The sequence below is a fragment of the Pseudopodoces humilis genome, chromosome 12 (assembly GCF_049639895.1).
Source record: "Pseudopodoces humilis isolate 2021_Gansu_Grassland_sample_001 chromosome 12, ASM4963989v1, whole genome shotgun sequence".
NCBI lineage: Eukaryota > Metazoa > Chordata > Aves > Passeriformes > Paridae > Pseudopodoces > Pseudopodoces humilis.
In genome coordinates, this window is record NC_142211.1 from 18,936,937 (window position 1) to 18,961,721 (window position 24,785).

The 24,785-nt window shown below is 43.9% G+C and overlaps 1 protein-coding gene and 1 non-coding gene across 2 annotated transcripts in view; both read left to right on the top strand.

The window, feature by feature from the left end:
• The window catches only part of LOC148183466 (ubiquitin-conjugating enzyme E2 R2), a 214,632-nt gene that overhangs the window by 18,144 nt on the left and 171,703 nt on the right, over positions 1-24,785 (top strand). The window lies entirely within an intron of this gene.
• On the top strand, positions 18,045-18,310 carry LOC148183467 (RNase MRP). The gene has a single exon (XR_015773623.1).

A 24,785-nucleotide genomic window follows, 5' to 3' on the forward strand; every position in this document is an offset into this window, starting at 1 on the left:
TTTTGTAAAGCACCATTCAAAATATTCTTGTTGTACATGTATAATAATTTTTGAGGGATCTTTAGCATTCAGCTGCAAGCACCTTTAATGGCATTTAGTAATTAATTGTGCAATTAACTCAAAAATAGTAGGTGCTGTCTTTTTAGGTTGATGGGGCAAAAAGATCTATTTTAAAATGTGTAGTGGGTCAGACCACTGAGTGTCCCATTGACTCATGATACCTGTAGGGTGTAAATCAACAATAACAACAAACACTGTAATACAAACTTCAGGACATATACTATAAAGTTGTCTGTTATGGCTCGCTCTACTGTTTCAAGTGCAGTTTTCACTTCTGGAGTTAATTTTTTTGGAGAAGTTAACTCAGGGTCACCTTTAAGAATATTAAACAAGGGTGATAGTTCTGGAATGGTTAACCCTAAATAAGGTCTTACTGAGTTGATGATACCCAAAAGTTTTTGTGCATCATTCAATGTTTGAACCTTGGTTGAAAATTGTACTGTTTGTGGCTCTGTTGTTTGATCTAATATTTTAACTCCCAGGTACTTCCATGGGGGTTGCTGCTGTACCTTTTCTGGTGCAATTTGCAACCCAAACTCCTGTAGTGCTCGTATCAATTTTGGCTGAATCTGCATAAGGCCTTCTTTGGTTAGGTTTGCTGTTAAAATGTCATCCATATAATGGTAACAGTATGTTCCTGGGAATTGTTCTCTCACAATTTAAGTGTCTGTGCAACATACAATTGAGGAATTGTTGGACTGTTTTTCATACTCTGTGGCAGCACTTTCCACTTATAACGTTCTACTGGTACTGCATGATTGATGGAGGGTACTGTAAACACAAACTTTAGGATATTATCAGCATGTAAGGGAATAGTGAAAAAACACTCTTTTAAATTGATGATCAAAATGTCCCAGGTTGTTGCGCTGATGTTGGAGACAGGAATGCGACAAGTACACACTGAGGTTCATGTGCAACAGCCAAATTTTATTGTCGGGCGCCCCTTTTTAAAGGGGCTTTGAATTTCCCATGCTTACACACGATTGGATAATAGCACCACCCAGCTCACTGACCAATGATATGTGTGCATCCATGTTTGAATTGGATTGGCTGGGGTCCCCTGTTTGCATCCACCCTGTCCTTAACATGCTCGGGGACTTGTTTATTTTGACTCTTTTAACGAGCTAGGCTGGTCGAGTTGGTATCTGTTAGGCCAAATTATCTGTGCAGCTTACAGCCCAGCTGTAGCTGTCACAGTTCCCCCTTTTCTGTTTAAAAAATGCTAAGTCATTCTTCTGCAGGCACCTTGCAGAAAGGATGACAAGACAGCATGATGACACAGATGATTCCACCCAACTCAACGAGCCTAGCCTCTCCCAGCCAGTGATGCATCCCACATATCATTGAATATGTTACATTTATTCTTAGGAGCTGTGAAACAATACCAGTCACCAACAATACAAGTTCTCAAATTAGCGTGCCACAGGCTCATTACTTGGAAGTTACACCTTTACAACTTAACTCTATTAAACAAGAAACATCTCAACCTTAGAACTGTGGGAAAACCAACCAACAGGGAAAACAATCCATCTTAGGTCAGGTCTGTGATTTATATCCTTAAATAGATAAAAATCCTTAAGTTTTCGTATTTAAATATATAAAATCCTTCTAATAGTGTCAAGTGATTTAGGGTATAGCTAGCACCAGGCATTCCCCCTTTTTCTGTTTAAAAAGAATGCATTTTAAAGTGCCTTGTGGGGAATAGCACTGTGGTGTAACACACCCTAGAGCTGTAAGAGTAATTTTGTGTTTGGTGAGGTATACAACTGCTTTTGAAAGTACTGTTATAAATGCAAAGGCAGATTTGGGTTAAATAAAAACAATTTATTATAAAACAATTTTTATAAAAAAATAAACAATGAGGGAAAACCACAATAAAACAAACAGCGCAGCGCTGGGTGGACAGGGGTCTATACCCAAAGGTATAGGTGTTCCCAAATCCACGAAGGAGGGTAAACTGTCCGGGGTTTTTATAGGGATTTTTAGCCTTGAGGCCAAATTCCAGGCAGGCACCATTCATCAACAGTCCTTGATTGTCGTATGAATTGATTTCCTGGCATTGGAGAATAGAGTCGAATGGACGTCCGGACCGAGTCTCCTCATATGTAAAGAAATTCTGAGTGGCTCTTGTGGTTCAGGCCATCCGGATGGGATGGCTGGATCCGGGTTGGAGCCGATGGATATTTCGGCTGGATTTTTCCTTTTGTTTACTTGATGGCTTCCCCCAACGGTAGCCCGCAAGGCGAGGTGTTCGGGTCCGGTGATGAATATCTCGTCGGTGCCTCTCCGTTTTGGCTTGATGTTTCGTGTCCTGCCTATTCTTCCCCGTTGATGGTCACCGAGCCTGTCCTTGTCAGTTTGAGGAGTTTTTTTTCCTGTCAGCTTGATGGGCCGCGTCCTGTCTATTCTTTTGTTGATGGGCGCCGGCTAGGATCGTTATCCTTTGAGTGGGAATTCGTGGCTAGATCTGGGAAGGGCTTGTGTGTCATACTGTACTTTATATTTTATATCATTATTGTTATATACATTTATTTAGATTTTTACGAATTTTTACAAGTTCATTTCTCACAGTCCCCCGCCTAATAATTCATTACATTAAAAATTCGTGTTATTTCATCCAATTCTGCAGGGGAGGACTATAATTTTTTTACTCACATTCATCTTCTTCCCAGTCTGTTAACGAATTCTCACTATATGCTTGTGCCAGGTTATATTTATTTTCAAAATTCTTTAAGGCTTTAATCACATTTTCGTTTTCTTTTTCCTCCTCTAATTTCATTAGTTTAGAGAGAGGAGTAGGTCTCCCTTGCGCTTTCTCAGGATCAATTGGAAGTGTGGCAATCTGCATTCCTTGCACAACAGAGTGAATTAGTCTGATGAAGCAAGGAATTAAGCAGGGAAGGAAAATGATTCCGGCAACTGAACAAGTGATGAAAAATACTAGCTTCTTCCACCAAGCCCCTTGCCCGAATATCTGGTCCCACCAGGAGGCTTGTAGGATTGAATTCCATTTTTGGACTGGCACATGAGCTACCTTTTTAATTTCAGCAGCCAATCCTTTTATTGTTTCTCCGTAATCGTCTATTTCCATACAACACTCGGATTCGTTGTATCTGCCACACACTCCTCCCTCCTCGGCTAGCAAATAATCGAGAGCTAGTCTGTTTTGGTACACAAAAGCTCTCATTTGTGAATGTTGTTTGGCTAGGAGTTCTAGGGCTTCTGAAGTGTGGTTAGAAACTATCTCTACCACCGCTTGTAATCTGATAAGTCTGTTGAGGAGATAAATGGGGGTTCTGTACCCCCAGCTGCCATCGTTTGCCCAAGTAGCGGGCCCGTAATATTGAATGATCCTTTCGGCAGGCCATTCTTCCTCTTTCCACTTTTGGTTGCCTCCCGCTATTGGTAGTTTCCGTTTTAATTCCCTCCTTTGTCTGTTTAATGTCTCAAAGAGAGGGGCTCCCAATGATTTACTCTCTGTTTTAGGTAGAGTAAAGAAAAAGGGCCGAATTATTCCAAGTGTGCAGGATCCTTTCCATTTTCTAGGTAGCTCGCTATAAGCTTTTTTCCCACATATCCAATATATACCATCAGGAGCTTCCCAACCCTTGTTCAACTTTGCCGGATCATCCCAATATTCCTTTAATCCTATTAGCTCATGGAAGGGATTGGCCCCAGAGTTTTTGTACCAGCAAAGTCCAATTATTTCCATCCATTCACAGTTATTCCCCCTGGAGCGACTCCAATAGCCCGTGGGTGGTTCAGGTTGCCAGGTTTTAGTCTTGCTTTCCGAATTCACCGTGAGTGTGCTTACACACGGGGTATAGCCTACTAAATCAGTGTATTCTTTCCCCTCTCTGCTAATGCAGACAGTACCGATTATTCTTTGGTCTATAACCCATCCTTCTGGTCTTTGTTTTGTTTTTGATATTTTAGAGCCTTCCCATTTTAGGAGTTGCTCTGGGGTTAGTCCCTCTCCCTTCCAAGGCCATCTTTCAGCTGATTTTAACCCGCCACAGATCCAACAGTTAGATAGACCTAATTCTGTGGCTATTTCTTGCATTAGATCTATAAAAAGATTCTGGTTGGGGTTTGGCAACCCCCAATTGCTGTATTGTTTCTCTAATTGCTCATAATGTTCACTAAGAGAGTTAAGCCTCTCCTGTTCTAGCCTCTTTTTCCGAGCCTCCGCTTCTCGCCTCTTTAACTCTAGGGTTAATTGTTTTATTTTGTTTTCAGGGTCCACCCCTTCCTCATCCCGGGAGAAGCAGAATACTGGGTCGAATTGCAAACATACCCAGTCATCACTATTTTTTAACAAATCAAGGATTATCGGTTCATTATTAAAAAAAGCTTTTTCTTCATGTTTTAAGTTTCTACCTTCCCAATATACCTTCCCTCCCATGGTACACATTTTCAAATTCGCTTTATTGTAACATAAAGGGTTAACCGTATAATATGCCAAAAAGGTGGATTGTCTTTTCCCCCCTATCCAGACCGTTTTGCTACATTGACTGCAGATTGGAATTGGGGGAATCACTCCCACTTCTCTCCTATACCTGAAATGGGAAGCTTCAGTCTTTCTTTTCATAGGATTTTTAGACTGCCCGTCCTTAAGACTTGCCTTTGAGTGATAACACCAGACCTCCCCCTGTAGTTCACAGAGATTATACTGAGTGCCGTTGGATAAACAAAACCCCCTTTGTTGTTCTGGAGGACAATCGATTATTCGTCCGGCATCTGTGTTGGTCTGGCACCGCTTACACTTCTCTAGGGGAGGATCCCCCAGAGGCACCTCGGGGCTCATTCCCTTGGTCAAGCACATGGCTAGATTCAGGAACATCAGGATTCCCCACCGGTGTATCCCTCTGCCTTGCCCTTCGCCCGTATAAAAATATACGGCGGGGATTACCATCTTCCCGGCAGCAGGGATATTCTTCAGGGGCCCTTGTAGTTCTTATGGCGTATCTCCTTTTAAAGGTAGCCCACCGAGACGACTTAATCGTGTCTGTCCTGCACGGTACTTTTACTGTCTTTCGGCACTCAATTTCCAAAGCCTCTGCCTTGGAGTCTAGTTTCCCTCTTATCCCCTTTTGAAAAAGTAGGAACCACTCAGGAGAGTCGAGTTCCAACAATCCCGCCCTGGTGGCAAGTATTAAGAGACGGCTAGTCAAATCCTGTTCTTTTTCTAGACACTTTGTGCACAATCCTTTAGGTTTGTACCCTCCCAAACAGTGGGTTACCCAAATCTGGTCACAATAGGCGCACTTGAAATGGATAAACGGAAAACAATTACATTCAGGGTGTATACAACTTATCTGATCGTTACTGTTCATTTGTGGTTACGCTGTATTCTGATCTTTAGTTCTCCCGGAGGGGTGGTGACTTTCCACTTGGAGGTGTCGTATTCCTTCACTTTCTTTACCCGAGATGAGTGGGTCCAACCTTTTTCTGCGGTCCGGACAGCTGTGTCTGTGGTCAGGAGAACCAGGAACGGTCCTTCCCAATGGGGGCTGAGGGGAAGCTCCTTCCACGCTCTGACGAGGACTTTATCCCCAGGCTGTATCTGGTGTATTGCAAATCCCAGTGAGGTGCTTTGGGGAATCAGTCCTTTTTTTCGTAGTTCCTGTAAATTTTTGTTGATAGCAATGAGATATGGTTGTATTTGTACATCCTCCACTTGGGGGTGTCCCACCGGCATTCCATGTTTGTATGGCATTCCGTACAACATTTCAAAAGGGGACAGACCCGTTTCAGAATGAGGCATTGTTCTTATATTTAGTAAAGCAAGAGGGAGGCACTTAATCCATGACATTTTTGTCTCTATCATGAGTTTAGACAGTTGGGATTTAAGTGTCTGATTCATTCTTTCCACCTGTCCTGAACTCTGAGGATGCCAGGGAGTGTGGTATTGCCATCTGATACCCAGAGCTTCTGAAGTTTGTTTTATAATTTTTGAAGTGAAATGAGTTCCTTGATCCGAATCAATACAGTCCACTATCCCGTACCTAGGGATGATTTCTTCCAATAAAATTTTTGATACTGTTTGGGCCGTAGCCCTTGCCCTGGGAAAGGCTTCTACCCAGTGCGTAAGTTTATCAACTATTACTAATAAGAATTTATATCTCCCGATTTTTGGTAATTCGGTGAAGTCCACCTGGATCCTCTCAAATGGTCTGTATGAGAGAGGCCGCCCTCCCCAAACGGTTTGGTTGGAGTTGGATTTATTTACTTTTTGGCAAACCACACACCCCTGTACCTCTTGTTTGGCAATTTCAAAAATCCCCTTGCATCCGAAAAATTTCAGGAACTGATCTGCCAGCGCCCGAGTTCCCCAATGGGTCTGTTTGTGTAGCCTTTGTAACACTCTCCTTGCCACTCCCCTCGGGATCAGTTCCCTCCCATCAGGTAACCACCATTTTCCCTGTTTCATGACTCCTCCTATTTTTTTGAATTCTTCAATCTCTTTCTCTGAAGGGAGCATGGGGATTTCAGGTGATTCCTCCGGAGTCACCTCGGGAATACTTACGGTAAGCAGGGCTGCTCGTTTTGCCTCTTTATCGGCTAAGTTATTACCTCGGGTTTGAAACTGCAACCCCGTCTGGTGTCCTTTTACATGGACAATTGATATTTCTCTTGGCCCCCGGACCGCCTCTAGAATCTGTCTGATTATTTCCCCATGAATTAGATCTTTTCCTTTGGTATTTATTAGACCCCTCTCTTCCCAAATTTTTCCAAAAGTATGTACCACACCGAAAGCATACCGTGAGTCTGTGTATATGGTCCCTCTCCTTCCTTTCAACCTCCGGAGGGCTCTTAGGAGAGCATAGAGCTCGCAAGCTTGTGCAGACCAACTTGCTTTCAAAGGTCCAGATTCCACAACTTCCCCAGATGCACCATTTATTATCGCATATCCTGATTTTCTTTTTCCCTCAATAATTCTCGAGGATCCATCTACAAACCACCTTTCTCCCCCTTCTAACTCCTGATCTTCTAAGTCCGGTCTTATTCTGGTCTGCAGCTCCACGATCTCTGAACAGTTATGAACTAATTTCTCTAAAGGTTCACCGAATAAAAACTGAGCAGGATTTTGTGCAGAGGTAGTTTTTAATTCTAAACCGGGTGAACTGATTAAGATGGCTTCATATTTCAGGAGCCTGGAATCAGTCAGCCACTTTTCTGCTTTTTGCTGCAATATGTTTCTCACATCATGGGGAGTGTAGACTACCAGAGGAGCCCCAAAAGTTATTTTCTTTGCTTCTCCTACTAACAGAGCTACTGCTACAATTGCTTGTAAACACGTAGGCCAACCTCGACTGACCGGATCTAAGATCTTTGAAAGAAACCCTATAGGCTTCTTTTTGTCTGCCCATTCCTGAGTCAGGACTCCCTGCGCTGTTTGTCCACTCACATCCACAAACAACTGGAATTCTTTATTTGTATCTGGTAGGGTTAGTACCGGGGCAGTCATAAGGACAATTTTTAATTTCTGAAAATTGGAATCATCCTGTTCAGTCCACTTTAGTCTATCAGTGTTTAATCTTTCATATAAAAACTTCACCTTTTCACTGTAACCCTCAATCCACTGCCTGCAGTATCCCAGGAGCCCCAGGATTTGTCTAATTTGCCTTTTTGTTTTTGGTGCAGGCAATGCGAGGATGCCTGCTACCCTCTCCGGGTCTAATTTTTTCTTCCCTTGGGATATCCAGTGTCCGAGATATTTTATTTCAGGCTCTGTGAATTGCAGCTTGGATTTTGATACTTTCAAACCTTTCTTTCCTAGGAAGTTTAACAAGGCAATCGTGCTTTTTCTAACGCTTTCTTCAGTTGGTCCAGCTATTAGCAAATCATCTACATATTGCAAAAGCTTTGTATCGCCCTCTAAAGTAAATTGGGTTAATATTTGTTCTAAAGCTTGTCCAAACAGGTTCGGGGACTCCACAAACCCCTGGGGGAGGACCGTCCACCTTAGCTGTTGTTTGCGGTTTGTTTCTGGGTCCTCCCACTGAAATGCAAAATAATCTCTGCTCCTCTCATCCAGAGGGCAAGTCCAGAAGGCATCTTTTAAATCAATCACACTATACCACACATCTTCTGGTGAGAGTCTATTTAGTAAAGTATAGGGGTTGGCCACCACCGGGAATCTAGTCCGGGTCCTAGCGTTTACCGCTCGTAGGTCCTGGACCAATCGGAAGCTGCCATCTGTCTTCCTTACAGCCAGAATGGGGGTGTTGTGTTGGGACATGCAAGGCTCCAAAGTTCCTCCTTTTATGAGGTCATCAATTATTTGTTTTAACCCCCTTCTCCCTTCCATCGGGATGGGATATTGTTTGATTCTTATAGGGTCCTCGGAGTTCTCGATTTTTATTTTGATAGGTTTGATATCTAGCTTACCTACCTCTCCTTTTGAATGCCATACTTTAGGGTTAATTCTCTCTTCATCTTTAGGAGTCAACCTAAATATTTTTACCACCAATTCAGAGTTTTTAATCAAGATATTTATTCTTAAAGCAACAATCATGTCCCTACCCAGTAAATTGTAATCTGCTTCCTCTACTAATAGCAAATTCCCTAAGCAAATTTTATTTTCAGATTCTATTTCCACATCTTTTATTATAGGTACTTCAAAGGGGTCTCCCTTTGCACCGATTACAAAAACTTTTTCTCTGCTTGCCACACATCCGTATGGTAATTTTTGCAGAGTACTTCTTTCTGCCCCAGTATCTACAAGAAAACTTACCACTTGTCGTTGGGGTCCCACTTTTAACTTTATCAAGGGCTCCTTGGATGTTCTGGTCCCCAAATTAAAGAGCCCCTGACACCCCTAGTCTTCCTGAAAAATTTTCTCATCTTTTAATTTTTGTTTACATTTTCGCTGAATGTGTCCTACCTTTTTACAGTAGTAGCATTCAGGGGGTTCTTTCCATGGGGCCGGGGCTGCCCGGTGAGAATCTCGACCTTTTCCGGGTAGTGATTTAAACTTACCCTGCATCTGTTCTTGTTTCTGGACTTCTTTTACCGCTGTTACTAAAATTCTAGCTTGCGATTTCTGCTTCTCATCTTCTCTTCTCATGTACACTTTTTGAGCTTCCCTTAGGAGCTCTTGAAGACTTTTATCTTGCCACCCCTCAATCTTTTCTAATTTCCTCCTAATATCTTCCCAAGATTTAGCAACAAATTGTGTTTTTAACAGAACCTCCCCCATAGGAGAGTTCGGGTCAGTTCCAGAATAAATCTGTAAACTTCGCCGTAACCTCTCGATCCACTCAGTGGGTGGTTCCTCCTTTCCTTGACACTCTTTGAAAACTTTGCTAATGTTCTGGCCCCTAGGGACCGCTTCTCTTATACCTTGTATAATCATGCTCCTTAAATCCATCATGTTCCTTCTGCCTTCCTCCGTCTGTGCATTCCAGCTCGGGCTTGCGCTAGGCCATTTCTGGTTACCTGGCGTCCCCTGTGGATTGCGTCTGTCCCAGTCTCTGATCCCGGCTTGTTTAATCATTTCCCTTTCCTCCGGATTAAACAATGATCTCAGGATTGCCATAAGATCGTCAAAGGTATAAATGCTACTCCCTAAAAATTCATCTAACCTCTCAGCCACTCCGAGAGGGTCATCTAACAACCGCCCCATCTCTTTTTTAAATGCTCTTACATCTCCAGAGTTAAGGGGGACATTCACAAAACCGATCACTCCCGGGGCCGTCGGTACTTCCCTAAGAGGGAGCAACCGGTGCCCCTCTTCACTCTCTCCCCATTCATTATCTGTCATTCTTGCTCTTAAACGGGTTCTACTTGCGGGAGGGGAATTGGTGATTGTGTGTTGCCTCCCTGTTATTAATTGTGGGAATTCTGCCGCCACCCGGTTGAAGGGAGGAGCCCCCTCCGTTGTATGGGAGGGTCCCGGTAGTGGCGGCTGGATCGGCAGGGGCGGATAGGGTGTTCCCCAGCCTTGCGCAGAAAAAACCTCCGAGGAGGTTGCTGCGGTTACGGTGTTTACAGGCGGGGAAAGGGGAAGGGCTGCCGGCATTGCTGCTGGCCCCGACTCTCCCGCTTGAGACACACGTATCTCAGTGGGTTGGTCTCGGGGGCCCAAGGGTGCTGAAGGCACCACCTGATCGGCAGAGGAAGGTCCCGCTGGTCCTCGATACGGGGGTGGTAAGTGATCGAGGGGTTCCCAGGACTCAGTTTTCGACTCACGTTTTTCTTTTTGCTTTATTGGAAATAGCCCTACTCTGGCATTTACCCAGAGCTTAGCGTATTCCTTCTCCTCAGGATCTGAGGGGACTTTGTTCTCCACATAGGAGAACAACTTGTTACACGTCCATTTTTCAAATGTGCCTAACACTGGCCAAGTGAGGTGACTTCTCAACTCCTGTCCTCCCCAAACCTCCATACAGTAATGTATTAATTTCTCCTTTGATTTCCCCTTCCTTTGGGGACAATCTTCCCAGTGTTTTAGCATCCACCCCAAGGGACTTTCCAGTGGGATGTCTGGTGATTCCTCCCCCTGATCGGAGGAATCTTTTCCTGTGCTTCTTCCTTGAAGCTTACTCTTTTTCTGCCCCATACTTCGCAAATATATTCTTACCTTTCTTCGACTTCTCCGTGAGTCGATATCAGTTTCTGCGTTGTGTACTTAGGAATCAAAATTTGCCGATACTCACCTTTCAGCGAGCTGAGCTGAGGTCTCTTGTAATCGGAACTTTTGATTCTTCCCTGGACCTCTCCCTGGGTCCGTTACTAAGAGGGTTTACCAGCCTCGAGCTCGACAAGACGTCCCTTCCCCTCCAAGTACCTTGCGATCAGTTCCCGAGACACCCTTTGGTCTCAGGTTTTACGAGTGTGTGTCGAGGGAAAAAAAAAACTTTCACTCTGTATCGCTTCCTTCGCGGCCGGCCAATTCCCTCGCGGGAGGATGGAAACGCGACCTTGAAGTCCGCACTCGCTTCGTGATCAGATCACGTCTCACACACTCGCCCGATCGCCCGCTCAACCAGCAGTACTTACAGCTATTTTCCTGCGTGGGTGTCCCTTGTGCGCACTAGACGTTTTACGAGCAAAGTAAGCCGCGGCTTCCGAAGGCTCCGTGCCTTCCGAGCTCTCCGATCCGGATTTATCCTTTTTATTGTGGTTTTTACCTCCGCCTAAATTTGGTTCGGATATCGGAACGAACTACGGGGGTTCTTCACTCACCAGGCCGCCAAAATCAGCGGGGGTACCTGTCCTGGGCAGCGAGATTCCCCGCAGTTTCTCCGATCCGAGTCACGGCACCAATCTGTTATAAATGCAAAGGCAGATTTGGGTTAAATAAAAACAATTTATTATAAAACAATTTTTATAAAAAAATAAACAATGAGGGAAAACCACAATAAAACAAACAGCGCAGCGCTGGGTGGACAGGGGTCTATACCCAAAGGTATAGGTGTTCCCAAATCCACGAAGGAGGGTAAACTGTCCGGGGTTTTTATAGGGATTTTTAGCCTTGAGGCCAAATTCCAGGCAGGCACCATTCATCAACAGTCCTTGATTGTCGTATGAATTGATTTCCTGGCATTGGAGAATAGAGTCGAATGGACGTCCGGACCGAGTCTCCTCATATGTAAAGAAATTCTGAGTGGCTCTTGTGGTTCAGGCCATCCGGATGGGATGGCTGGATCCGGGTTGGAGCCGATGGATATTTCGGCTGGATTTTTCCTTTTGTTTACTTGATGGCTTCCCCCAACGGTAGCCCGCAAGGCGAGGTGTTCGGGTCCGGTGATGAATATCTCGTCGGTGCCTCTCCGTTTTGGCTTGATGTTTCGTGTCCTGCCTATTCTTCCCCGTTGATGGTCACCGAGCCTGTCCTTGTCAGTTTGAGGAGTTTTTTTTCCTGTCAGCTTGATGGGCCGCGTCCTGTCTATTCTTTTGTTGATGGGCGCCGGCTAGGATCGTTATCCTTTGAGTGGGAATTCGTGGCTAGATCTGGGAAGGGCTTGTGTGTCATACTGTACTTTATATTTTATATCATTATTGTTATATACATTTATTTAGATTTTTACGAATTTTTACAAGTTCATTTCTCACAGTACCATTTATCAAACTAATTTAAGATTGTTAAAGGAAATATCTTGTGTCTTAGCTAGGTTTCACAGGTCACATCCTGGTATATGATTAAAAATCACATGTCAATGTATCAGTAATATTCTTAAAATATGTGATTATTGAGGTATTTGAGCAAAGCCACAAACAAATTGTCACTCCAAGGGTCCCATAGATGGTCCATGATGTATAATTGGAGCTTTCGGGTTTCCCTTTGTGAAGGCTTCTTCTCTTAGTCATGATCCTAAGTTATTATTTGATGGATATATACAATGTTAATAACACTAGTTGCATTTGTAGAATTTGTTTGTATAGTTATAACACCAAAAGCATAGTGCAAAACCAGTTGGGTTGTTCATCTCCATAAAGACAGACAGTCTGCAATAGCACAGACCAGAGTTATGAAAATTGGATCATTTTGTTATCCAAGGACACCCACAAAGTTGTATCTTGAGGTTGGAGGAGACCATGTTACTTACTTGCATAGCTTTTGTACTGAGTCATCAACTGTAAGAGATGATACACTGCAGGTTGTCTAGAATTCAGAGAAATTTGTGTTAATTTAACATAACTCTGATTTGTAGAGGTGGTGAACACAATGCTAGCTTGATTAAATATGGACAATAATATCTGGTAAAAAGGGTTTTAGATCTCGGTTTCAGTTTACCTTAATTGATGGTATCTCATTAGATAAGTAAATATGATGCATCCATTTTAGTTTTGGTCTGTTTCCTTTTGAATGCTGCAATACTTAGGATTGTCAAATTAGCACTTCTATGAGCATTCATTTTGCAAAAAAATCAATACTGAGTAATAGTTATGGATTAAAACAATAGCATTCCTTTGTCTGAATTAAATCATATTTTTAATAAATGAGTAGGCTAGGAGTTATGTGCAAATGAAATGAAAAAATGTTACTATTACTCTTTGCTGTCTGAAATACCTTTGAAATACATTTAATAAGACCTTTAGAATGTTTACAAGCTAAGTTGCAGAAAAATCAAATCATGTCAAAGAAAATTCTATAAAGCAATGAAAAGCATATGGGTCTTTTCTTTATAAATTTGGGATCTTGCTCCTTAAAACTGTTGTTATATTAGTCTATTTGTAAGGCAACTACTTGTCTTAATAAGCTTAGATATATTTCTCTGATTGTAAAGAAAGCATTGCAGCTTTATTTAAATCAAGGTATTTGATCTTAAATATAGTGTCCGATATGTACAGGTCACATTGTGCTTATTGTCTTCAAACAAGGTGAATGCAAACATACAAATCTCTCTACATATGTGAACATGCAAGCTGTTATCGAACTGTATGAACACTTTCTCAAACTAAATCAGTACCCCTATTTTTGCTTTTATGAACTTAGAGTGTTCTCTTTAGGACTTTTAAAACAAGTGGTGTTTTTGAATTTTAAAAAGTACCACCATTATCCCAAAGTGTGTTCAGTCAAATATAAGGGGGTAAAATCTAGGTAAATATTTTCATGAATATTGTTTGTGTATGATGCATGTAAGGCTTTTTTTTTAACAAGCATATTTAATGGGTTTCCTCTTGGTGTTTTCTTAACCTTTTAAGCTTTAGGGCTTTATTTACTATAGATGTATTAACTGTCAGATAAATCAAAATAGTCTACAGCTCCCATCCTTGAATAAAATGTTTGTACTGAGAACAAAACTTAATTTTAGATTTTGAAATCTCATAACTAAAACTGTAAAATTTTAGGAAGAGGATTCTTTTTCTTTTGAGGGTAAAAATAACCTGAAAAATTAGCGTGGGTTCTATATGGGAGAGAATTATCAAGTTAAACCAAAATCCTTAAATATTACACAATATCATGCTGAAATTCAGTACACATTTGAAAAGGAAAGGATCTATCATGGCCAATCATAACTAAAACTGTGAAGGTATACACAGAAATTAATATTAGGATGGATACTTGCTTTTATGATAACCTTTTGTCATGTCTGATGTTTGGAGACCTTATCAAAGGAGTTTCTAATATGTCTTAACTCCATGGTAGCAATTTGGGTTTGCTCTGCACGCCAGGCACTCGCACTGCTGGCAAGTGAGTGGCCACGGTGGGCTACGGTATCTGAGACACCCCTGCCCGCCGCTCCCCCCTCAATTTCGTCATCTTTCCAGCACGTCTGCAATCCACTTAGCTGGGCTGCAGACAGTGGTTGCCAAGCAATGGGGTTTGTAGGAGGCAGCACCGGGTTTGAGTTGTGGTGGTAGTGCAGTTCCACTCCGCTCCATTCAAAGGGGGCTTGGGTCTGCTATTGCCTCCTCCTGCTGCTGCAGGAGGCAGAAATGAGATTTTTGGTAGCTGTTGGAGGGCCCCCCAGCCCTGGGGAGCCACAGCAGCAGCGCCGGCCAGGACAGAGACCATGGCTATGGCGCTTGCTCGCTGGCAGCAGCTAGCTGGAGTGGTGCGGACTGAGCTTGCACCATCCCTCTCCCAAGCAGCGGTGCCAGCGCCCCACGACTGGAAAACTGGGTTGCAAAAGGTGGGAGAAGGTCGTTGTACCTCTCCCGCTGGGCTTTCCCGATCCCAGTGCGGTGGCTGCTATTCGGGGCTCTCTAAGGTGGTGGCTTCTGACATGGTTGGACCTGCCGGGGTCAAAAGAGAGGGTACAGTTTTGCGCTGACTTAACAGCAGCAAAGGCGTTCTTTCCAGTACATGTCGTGTCCTTTGTTGGTGTATAATCCAGGGAAAACTCCAGTTCTGGCAGCAGCGGCGTGGTGGGGGCTATGACAGTAGCCATAGGACGCCCCGATTTGCTGTTGCTTCCGGGTATAACGTTTCTGGAAACTCCTGGTGATGCGTTTCTCGGACCCGGCCCTGAGTCATGGTGATGGGCAGGAACGTCCTATGGAGGCTGGGTCAAATATGCAGGTACACCCCGTGAAGGCGGGGTCAAAGACACATTCTCTGAGCCAGACCAATGGGCTCCGGAAGGAGGTAGTCCAAGCGCGTCTGTGTTGGCAGTGTGTATGTGTGGTCCTAGTGCGTGCTGATTGAATCCTTGCGCAGGCGCAGTTGGAACAGCTGTACAGCTCATCTCAGTGGCAGAGCATGGAGTGGCAAAGCACCCAGTTGCAGCTCCATGGGCTGGCAAAGCAGAACACAGGGAAGTGGCAGGGCACAGAACAGCAAAATGTTCGTTTAGCACGGCTCGGCAGCGTGGCGGTTACCCGCTGCTTGGCTCAGCAGTGGCAGCATGCCCTGCCGGCCATGCGCACTGGGACGGGCTGTCTCTGCAGCTCCACGAAAGCAGGACACTTGGTTGACATTGTCCCCACCTATAGTGGTTTCTTGGCACACTGTGGCTGCTCTGTCCGTCCTCCTCCCCTGCTCGCTTTTTAACTGACGTAGCAAGTCCGATACAAGCCTTCAGGGCCTTCTAATGTCTATAGTGTTCATAATGGCTCCCAGAGCCTGTTGCACAAGCCTCCAGGGCTTTATAACATTAAAAAAAGGAGTCAATACCTGGCAATTGGCATCTTCTGGTACTAAAGCCTATGCTCTCATCCCGGCGGCATCTTCTAATCCACAAAGGGGGGTCCGGACCCACACAACACTCTCCGCCATCTTCCGCAGCACTCTCCGCTGCCTGCAGCAATATCCGCTGCTCCGCTGGGACTGCAGCAATTCTGCTGCCTGCAGCAATATCTGCCGCTCTCCACAGCCCCACGGCTGCCTGGCAGCAATCTCCACTGCCCCCTGTCTGCCCGCAATACTGCATCAGCCTGTTGCATCACGTCAAGGTAACCAATTGTTGCACTGATGTTGGAGACAGGAATGCGACTGGCACACACTGATGTTCATGTGCAACAGCCAAATTTTATTTTCAGGCACCCCTTTTTATAAGGGCTTTGAATTTCCCGCACTTACACACGATTGGATAACATCTTAGCACCACCCAGCTCACTGACCAATGATATGTGTGCATCCATGTTCAAATTGGATTGGCTGGCATCCCCTGTTTGATTTTGGATCCACCCTGTCCTTAACATGCTCGGGGACTTGTTTATTTTGACTCTTCTAATGAGCTAGGCTGGTCGAGTTGGTATCTGTTAGGCCAAATTATCTGTGCAGCTTACAGCCCAGCTGTAGCTGCCTGTCCTGGTTAAGGGCAAATTTGGGAAAAAACCTCCAATGGGGGCCCCCCCCGGGAAGCAAACCCACGTGGCCCTTTTCTCCCACCCCCCAACCGGTTTGGGAAGAGATTTCTCTGAGAGAAGTGGAAAAAACCTGTTTATTTCACAGGCACAGCACTACCCAGCACAAAAATGAACGATATCAAATTACAAAACCTCTCGCCCTTCAGAAGAGATGACAAACTTCAGAGGGTCTCTTTCCTGTGGGTGTTCGCTCTGTTATCAGTCCCTCTGGCGCTGGAAAATGCTGCTGCCCAGGCTGGGCTCCCGGTAGTCCACGGGTGCAAGCTCCCGGTGCTCCCCCGAGTCCCCAGTCCAGAGCAGGTTCGATTCGTTTCAAAAAAGGGAAAGAAAACAGTCCAGGAAGACCTCTCTGCTCCGGCTAGTTGGAAAGCCAAGGCGATCTGTGTCTTGTTGTCTGTCTGTGCTGTAGTCAAAACTGCCGATGCGGGGGGAGCAATTACAGTCTCTGATAACAGACTCGGTGCTTCTTTTCCACTCACTTTTACTCTCAGATGGAATTTTAAGAATACAAAACCTGTGTCTGGGTTAGGTGGACGAATGGGGATACAATTTAACATCATCATCCCAGGACATTGCCACACCAGGTAGCAGGTATCATAGCTGGGAATGGCATTCGACGCTGTAAACCACCCATACTTTCCATAACTGCAATAATTTACTTAAGTCATGGAGTAATCTCCATTTACCTGATTTCTTTTTAATTAAAAAAAACCAGGGGTGTTCCATGGACTTGTTGATGGCTCAATGTGTCCTTGATTTAATTGTTCTTGAACTAACAGTTTAAGAGCATTTCGTTTTTGTTTTTCAAGGGGCCACTGATCAACTCACACAGGTCATTCAGCGAGCCACTTCAAGGCTAATGTAGGATGCTTTACCCCCTTCAGCACAGTGGCTCCTGTTAAAAATCTGTTCCCACCTGAACTCCCCACGCTGACAAGACATTCCTTCCCCATAAGTTGAGTGGCCCAGCAGTAACAGGGACCGGATCGTGGCTGTCTGTCCTTCTGGATTTTTAACTAACACAGGCTTACTACTCGAGTAACTTTGTGTGGTACCTCCAAGGCCAGCAACAACAGATCCTACAGCCATGGTAGGCCATGATTGAGGCCATATTTTATCAGATATGATAGTAACATCTTCTCTGGTATCTATCATCCTACTGACATTGATGTGGGACAAATTTGCCTGAGGCATTGTAAGAGTACAAACCATGTTTGGTCTTCAGTCAGATATGACCTGAGTCCAGTATACTTGAGGTTCCCCTGTCGATCCGAACCTTCAGTCTGTTCGCTGCTTTGGGTCTGTTTTAGGAACACAAGACATAAAAGGTGTGGCAGTGTGCCTCAGGGACGACAAAGAGTTAACATTGTCCCACCCCAAACCCCTTGTGAAGGGCAGCCCAGGTGTTCTGATTGGGTTTGAGTCCCTGGGGGTTTCTCCCTTGGTGTGCTTCTACTGGTCCCTGACCCTGAACTCCACCCTCAAAGGTGTAAACCCTCGGGGGTTCTGTCCCTCAAAAACCCCTGCTGTGCCTCTGTTTGGAGCTCTCTGTTCTGGACCTGAGTTTGTTCTCGTGCTGAATAAATGGTTTCATGAACGGGAGCCCGTCTCGGTTGGTGTTTCATGCTGGTCCCCAGAATCCTGCTGCTTCCCTGGACGAGATCCTGGAGTTGCTGACTGCAACAAAAGGTACAAGCTGAACAATACAAATTTAGCTGGGATGTTCTGGAGACCTGCTCGCCAGGCCACACCCAGAGAACTTCACTTCCCCATGAGCCCTGCATCCACCCAGGGGAAAGTCCCTGGAGGGTTGGCAGAGAGCGCTGAGCGCTGCTGCGTCTTTGCCCATTGCCGCCCCATGCCACCCTCTGCCGAGACACCCATGGGCTGAGTGGGTGAGCATGGGGTGGGCCTTCATCATGGCCACAGACACGCAGGCAGGATGGCAGGCACACCAACGAGATGGGGCTCACTCTCAGGCTTTGGCTGTGGATGTGGTGGAATGCGGCATCCCATGGCCCTGGGTGCTGGCAGCTCCCTGCTGTAACTCTCAGCACCAAGCACTGCTCGTCTCCTGGCTCCTATTTGCATGCTGAGGCTGTGAATGGGCATATTAAGCAGCGTAAGTTCATCATCACTCCAATCATCCATAGACAGAGGAGGATAGAACGGGTTTGTGGAAAAAGGGGTGTAGGGCAGGGTGCGCACAGTGTGGGCAGTGTTGCAGGGGTAGGAGGCTCGCATGACAACCACTCCCCGTCTAGTTTTTCACCCACCCTTTTGGCTTGCAAACTCAATGTGTCACCTACTCCCCCAACCGCTCCCCCCCACCCTCCACCATCACTGGGTGTTTTGGCAGGTGGTGCCCACAGTGTCTCAGCTGCTGCTTTTGTATTCTGCTCAGCTTTAATCAGTTTTAAGGTATCCAGCACCAACCTTCAGGTAGTCATAATATTTTTAGCAGTCTCATTGCCTCAAGAGGCTGACTCAAAAATCAATTCACCAGCCCATTCCCAGTTTTTAATAGTAAATGCAGCTTCTGTGGTGGCATCTACTCCTTGGCTCTTGCACCACAGCAATAAAGTTTGCAGAGTTTGTTCATTGTTATTTTATCCCTCATTTGCCCAACAGAAGGGTCCATACATTCACTATAGCTTTTTCTTCGGTTGAGACTTGAGCTCCCATTGTCCCCAGCGGCTCCAAATACCTTCTTATTTACAAGTCCGGACTTTTGCAGCTCTCCATGCTGCTTGCAGCTCTCCAGGCTGCTTATTCTCCGCTGGACTTTGTCGCTGCCACTCTCCATGCAGCCGGCTATTACCTGTCATGTCAGGGTCACCAGATGTCGCAGTAGAGACGGACACGACACTCCAAGGTTCAAGCAGCAATAGCAATCTTTATTGTTCACAGCCTACTTCAGCCAGGGAGTTTCCTGCTTGAAGTTGTAGGTGGTATTGCTAAGTGGTAGATCAGGTCAGGTTAGGGTATGGGTAATGAATAACTCTGAGAAACAAACCTCACTCTTTAAAATTTTTACAAGTTTAATAAGGGATAATAAGGGGCAAATTAATAATAGCGCTGGGTGCTTGGCGATGGCCAGAGGTATACTGTCTAACCATAGCAACTCTTCTTATATACTTTTTCTATTGCATTGGTCAAACACATATTCATAAAGATTATACATATTCAGACACTTCTTTGAACTCGTTTACATGTTCTAGGAATTCTTTAGCTTGGTTCGACACCTGACCTGCCTTTTTAGAGTACGTGCAGTAATCATGGATTGTTGTTTTGAGGGTTGTGTGTCGCTTCCTCATAACGGCTCCCTGTTCCATGGTTTCAGCAGGCAACAGTTATTGATAGTTAAAGGGTCAGTAGCAGGGGGCTCATCATATCCATTCCTTAAATGTTATCTGACCCTGCAGATAGTTTTAGGTATTTCCATTATTGTAAGTTAACCACAAGTACTTTAAATCAACATCAGTTATTTCACAAATGTATCTGAGTATTTTTCATTATTGTCAGTTAGTTACAAAAATAAAAGCATTAGTTATTATTTCACAACTATAGCTGCTTCTGCAAAAGTTAACATTATGCACAACGCATAGCATCTACTTTGATATTTTGCAAAAGTCAAAACTATAATATATGTTTATCACACTGTCCACAAACTAAAATATCATCCATAAATTATATTCTGAGGATGTGAACTACACAGGTGTCAGGGCATTGGCCAAAAAAACCTGACAAATTATTCTATATCAAAAGCAGTTAAAAGTGATTACAAACTGTACTATATCAAAATTGTTGTGATTAATGATAATTTGCAAAAGCCAATACATAATAGCGAAAGCCAACAACTACATAGTATTGAGAGACCGCCAGCTATTCACAAGTCTTCACAGAAGTAAAAGTGAACACTGTTTATTTCTATTTTTAGCACACCTTTTATAGGGTTTGCCAGGGTCTATGGGTTAAGCAAGTTACTATTGGCTAATATACACAGGTTTACATTTTTTCTCTCGTACACAAGGATATTGTTTTGTTTTATTCTCTCTCTTGCAGGAAAGTTTCAAGGACTTTAGTCTTTAATATCACAACTTATTCCAGAGGCTGGTTTGTGCAGACAGGCCCTTACTAATATATCATGTCCACTTTCTATTAAAATATAATCTACAACATAGTTATTTAATAAATTTAATAAAAAGAGTGAGGGAGTATGGGATGAAACCTGGATCACCTAATGTGAACTATTTGAATACTGTACTCATAGTGGGCTGCTCTGTTGTTTGGATCATTTTTTTTTTTTGTTTTGTTTTGGTTTTTTTTGGTGTTTTTTTTGGAGGTGTTTTTTTTTTTTACTTTCTACTTTCACTATTTTAACAGCTAAAAGTTACAACAAGGCCTAGTACACTCAAAACCACCCTCTTGTCAAAATTAAGCTTGACAGCGCTTTATAAACTAGGCACATGAGTAGTCTGGGTTTTCTGAAGAGAGCATATGGAAGCTGTCACTTCAGCTGGATATGACTTGGTAGTTATAGCTCCTTTGTCTGTATCCCTCTGCCATTTCATGGGGCTAATGGCAAATTAAGCTACTCTTTGGATGCAAGGAAGATAGGCTGCTAAAAAGATTTGGTTTCTGCACATCTTTAATTCTATCAGACTGTTACTGAGCTCAAAGCTTGCAGTCCAAGGTATGAGGTTAAAGTGGTTAAACTCTTCTAAAATGAAGGAATAGTCCTACCACTGGACACAAATCTTCTAAATGAAGAAGGATCTATATTCTCTGGTTGATCTGTTTTAGGACAGGACAAGGAAAACCTGTTAGAGACATTTGGTTTGTTTTGTGTTGGGTTTTTTTCCCCTCTAGCTTCAGGTAGTAGCTGGTTACTGAAATCAGTAGAGTTGCTTACTTATGTGTTTCATTTTAATGATCTGGGTGTTTCATTCATGTGACACCCTCAAAGCCAGATCACACCAACTCCTGTGACATTAATGTTTCAATTCTAGTTTAATGTGTTGCAAGCATTTGTGAATATAAATCAGCTAAAGTTTGGTGTGAGTTACCTTTGTTCCAAGATAAATATAATATACAGTTGAACAAGCTCACTTGAGAAGCTTGAACCTGAGCAAGTGAAATCCAGTTTGATTTTGTTTTTTGTAGGCTGATCCTTGATACAATTTAACTATCAGTTGCTAGAACAGTGGGCATGGTTTCAGTTGCTTTATGCTAAGCAAAACAACTGGAAAGAACAATTTATCTATGATCTAGTGTCTGACTCATGCCACAAGACTTGGTACTTTTTTAATCCTTTTATAAACTGTTTTATCCTATCTAATGTAATTGTGCATGTTCTTACTACCCAGATAATGCCTAATCCCTTTTGAATTCTGCTAAACTGTTTGCCTTAACATTGTTTAGCAATAATTAGCAAAATACAGGTGGTTTGTGTATTGTTTAATTCTTGATAAAACCTTTGAAATTTTGTTTGTGGTGACCTGTTAGGCTTTTATGTTGATAGTACTTCCACTGCTAAATGGTGAATGGGAACCTGTTCAGACTGATGCTTGTATCAGCCTGATTGCCAGCCCTGAGCTCAAATCCTTTTTAAAGCTTATCTTCAGAGCTCTTGTGTTGTGTTTCCACTTGACATGACAGGATTTTAAGAGTACTTTATAGCCTCCTTCACAAAGTATGGAATATTTAGTAGGAAGCTTTGCATTCATAAAGAAAGTGGAGCATCTGTGTCCTTTTTAATGTAAATTTGAGATCCAGCAATCCAGCTCACATTCTGCTTTCAGTTTAACCGTGCTGCTCTTACATGTAGCCATGGTAAAGAAGTGTGTTGGGTTTGCATGACATGGTTTGAAGGGGGAGGTGGTGGCTACAGCAGTGGCTTCTGTGAGAAGCTGCTGGAAACTTCCTCCATGTCCAGCAGAGCCAATCCCTGGCGGCTCCAAAGACTGATGTGCTGCTGGTCAAGGCTGGGCCAATTAGAAATGGTGGTAAGGCCTCTGTGATAACATATTTAAGAAAAAAGAAAAAAAGTGATTGTGCAGTTGTAATTGCAGCCAGAGAAGAGCGTGGTGGTAACATGTGAGAGGAACAACTCTGCAGACACCAGGGTCATTGGAGAAGGAGGGGGAGGAGGTGCTCCAGGCACTGGTGCTGGGATTCCTCTGCAGCCTGTAATGAAGACCATGGTGAAGCAGCTGACCCCTTGCAGCCCATGGAGATCCATGGGAATGCAGACATCCACCTGCAGCCCTTGGAGGAGCCTCACGCCAGAGCAGATGGATGCCTGAGAGGAGGCGCTGACCCTGTGGGGAGAGGAGCCCCTGCTGGAGCAGCCTGTCCTTGGAGGACTGCATCCTGTGGAAGAGTGACCCACGTTGCAGCAGTTCGCAGAGAACTGTTGCCCATAAGATGGACTCACATTGGAGAAGTTTGCGGAGAACTGTCTCCCATGGGAAGGACCCCACAGTGGAGCAGGGGAAGAAGTCCTCTCCCTGAGCAGCAGGATAAACAATGGGTGCAGAACTGACCATAACCTCCAGTCCCTGTTTCCGTACCACTGGGGGAGGAGATAGAGATGGGAAGGAAGGAGGGGTGGTGGAAAGGTGTTTTTAAGGTTTTATTCTATTTCTCATTATCCTGCTTTGATTTTGTTAGCAATAAATTCTATTCATATCTCTAATTCAAGTCTGTTTTGCCTGTGACGGTATTTGGGGAGTGATCTTTCCTGGTCCTTTTCTGAACTCATCAACCCTTTGTTATATTTTCTCTCCCCTGTACAGCTGTGTAGGGGAGTGAGAGAGCAGTTTTGGTGGGTGCCTGACATCTGGCCAGCATCAACACACTACAAGAAGGAAGGTTATTGGTGTTCAGACATTTTGGATGTATGATCTGGATGTTGTTTAGCTCTGCTAGGATAATGGAAAGGACTTCACTTGGATTTTCATTCCTTGTTCTTCCTTAGGTGCATTTGTTCTAGGCAAGTTTGGTTGTCCAAGGTCAACGTTCTAATTAAAGTTAAGGAATAATACAGGCTTCTTAAATAATCCCTGCTATGTTTTTGTTGCACTATTTTTAGACCATATAACCTTGTCCTGTAACTATCACAGTTTTGGAGCAGTCTGTGGTAAGCAGGGTAAAGAATTAAAATTGTACAGAGGTGCATCAAGTGTCAATAACTTCAGTATGGAAGAGTGATGTTAAGAGCTACTCCACAAGTGCCCAGCTTTGTAGTGAGACTTGAAGGGGTTCTACCATTTCTTGTTTGGGGACAACTGCCCTCCTCAGAACTTTGGTTTCTGTAAGAAATTTAGTATGTGGCTCAGCCAAAAGTATTGGCCAGCCTTGGCTTTATTGCTTGGAGATGGGTTCAGTTCTATCTTCATCCCGAAGTGACTAAATCTGTATCTTCTGGGTTTTTTGAAGTAAGTTGTCAGGCTGTGAGTTCATACTGGGTAATCCTTCATTCCCTTGTTGAAACTTTTGCCTTGTGGGCTCTTGACTGCATAGTGGGCTAGGGCCAAAACCCAGCCAGCAGTAAGGGAATGTGCCTCTGGTAGCTTAAGGTGCTCATCTGGAAGGAGGACTTGGTCCTGTTTATCAGCTCACTTTACAGTGTGAAATATAATCCTGGCAGCTTTCTGTTCTGAGAAGTGTCCTGGTTTTGGCCAGGACAGGGATAATTTTTGCAGTAGCTGGGAGGGGGCATGGCTAAGACACTGAGGTTAATCTATACCACCTCATTTAATTACTGGGGGTGGGGGAAAAGGGACTCTTGCTTCAGAGGAAAAGGGGTTTCTGTTGAGAAAACGTCAGGGGGAGCCATTCGGTATTTATTGTTACAGGCTTTCTGTGTAAATACTTTATTTTCTTATACCTTTTGTTATTAATATTGTTACTGTTAGTTTTTTTATCTCATTGCTGTTTCCAGTAAATTATTCTTATTTCAACCAGTGATGTTTGTCTTTTGTGCCTCCAAGGTGGGGGCAGTGGGGGGGGGGGAAAGCAGTGCATGGTTTTAGCAGGAGTACTAAACTGGAGAATACCATTCCTAAACAAGGACAGCAGTTAGGCTCCTTTTATCTGTTAGCTTGGACTTCTGCATTTCTGTTTGGGCAGCAGCTTACAGAGGAAGACATCCATCCACCCAGAAGGTGGAGGATGCAAGTTAAAGTGACTTTGGGTCAAATGCCCCAGTGTCAGCTGACTAAGACATCCCACTTTAGTTTTTTTGAGGAAAATAAGACAATTATCTGAACTAAACGAATGTTAAAGGTGGTTATGTACAGGATTTCAGGCTCTGAGTCAACCTTGTACAGACACCTGATTGTAACCTTGAGTTTAGTATTAAACTCAGTGTTCAGGATGTGTCTGCATTTCCTTCCTTGTCACTTCTCTTGGGCAGCTCACCAAGCATTACTGAGAAGATATATATGTGGAAT